Source organism: Nestor notabilis, unplaced genomic scaffold, assembly GCF_000696875.1.
Source record: "Nestor notabilis isolate BGI_N333 unplaced genomic scaffold, ASM69687v1 scaffold10320, whole genome shotgun sequence".
Taxonomy (NCBI): Eukaryota; Metazoa; Chordata; class Aves; order Psittaciformes; family Psittacidae; genus Nestor; species Nestor notabilis.
The window spans coordinates 3,130-4,447 of record NW_009911732.1 but is presented as its reverse complement, the minus strand read 5'-3'; the positions used below and the strand labels follow the sequence as shown (position 1 = coordinate 4,447).

Sequence of the window (1,318 nt, the reverse complement as noted above, 5' to 3'; positions counted from 1 at the left end):
AGGTGATTATTTAAAAGCAGTACCATTCCCTAAGTTACCATGGGCAAAGCTTCTTTGTTTTTCGTAGTCCTGTCATGGCAACCACAAAAAAAAAGTGGTGTTAATGTATGTCTTTAACCTCCATATTTGTTTACAGAGATGCTAATCTTACTTTGCAAGCTAAAATTTAGGATTATTTCTAAGGAAAATGTTCTGTATAAGTTCATAAAAAGGGAAAGAAGAGAATAGCATTTTGAAGTGTATTTATTTTCTTCACTCTTCTTAAATATATCCTTGAGTAAAACGAGCTTAAATCCTAGGTGCTCCTTTTTTAAAACTGTCTTTGATACAAAGAAAAAGGAAACACTTAAATCCAATGTTGTGTAGATGTCTTCACAAGCAAAATACTTTATTTCCTGAGAGAGGAAAGCAGAACAGAAGACTGTTTATTCCAGTGATGATAGCTGCTTTCTGTGGGAAGCAAGTCTCAAAAATACATAAAGAATACACTGAGATTGCTATGGGTTTATGATGCAGATAATGTATTTTTAGATATGATGGGGGTTTGTTGTCCCCTTATTTTAAACGCCCCTTTTGTCAAGAAAATTGAAGAGATGGCTGTTTCTTCATGATGTCAGTAATTTACAGCACTCCTACAGTGTTTTTGTTTATATTAATTGATTAGTCCTAACGAACTCTCTTGTTGATTACGGGTGCATCTCTTTTATATGGGCTGTTTATTTGATTAGACTAACTTTTTCACAGGTCTTGTTAGCAAGGAGCTTTTATGAGGAATTTTTTCCTCCTTCTGTTGTGTGGGAGTAGTTTGTTAGGCTTCTCGGGGCGTATCTTTCCTAATGAGTTCCCTGCCATTGTGCAAAGCGTGATCACTGCCAAGTGTGAAAGCGTTTCTTCTTTTTTTGACCTCTTTACATTTTTTTAAAAGGACTCTGATTTTTAAAAACAAAATTCTGATATAAAACTCCTAACAGCTTTTGACAGAAGGCATTAAGAATTGGTGTCCTGATGGCTTTTTCTGACCTTGGTGTATTTAAAACTGAGTTGTTTTGCTAATAGAGCAAAACATAGTTGCCAGTCTGAGCTTTATCTGTTTTCATCAGAAAATTACAAGCCAGAGAAAAGATCTAAAACTCCGTAAGAGACTTTTCAAAATTCCGTTAATGTTCCTAATCTGTCTGTAAAGTTGACCGTATATTTAATGCATTTGTGTGGAGTATGGCTTCTTGAGAGTTTCTGTCTATGTTATGTTTGCATCGTTCCTGGGCCTTGCACTAAACCTCATGCTGGAGTGTATCACCATGTGTAAAGATTTGATGCT

General features: G+C 35.3%; 1 protein-coding gene across 1 annotated transcript in view; it reads left to right on the top strand.

The window, feature by feature from the left end:
* The window catches only part of LOC104407027 (probable ubiquitin carboxyl-terminal hydrolase FAF-X), a gene marked incomplete at its 3' end in the record, with an annotated part of 40,301 nt that overhangs the window by 36,910 nt on the left and 2,073 nt on the right, over positions 1-1,318 (top strand).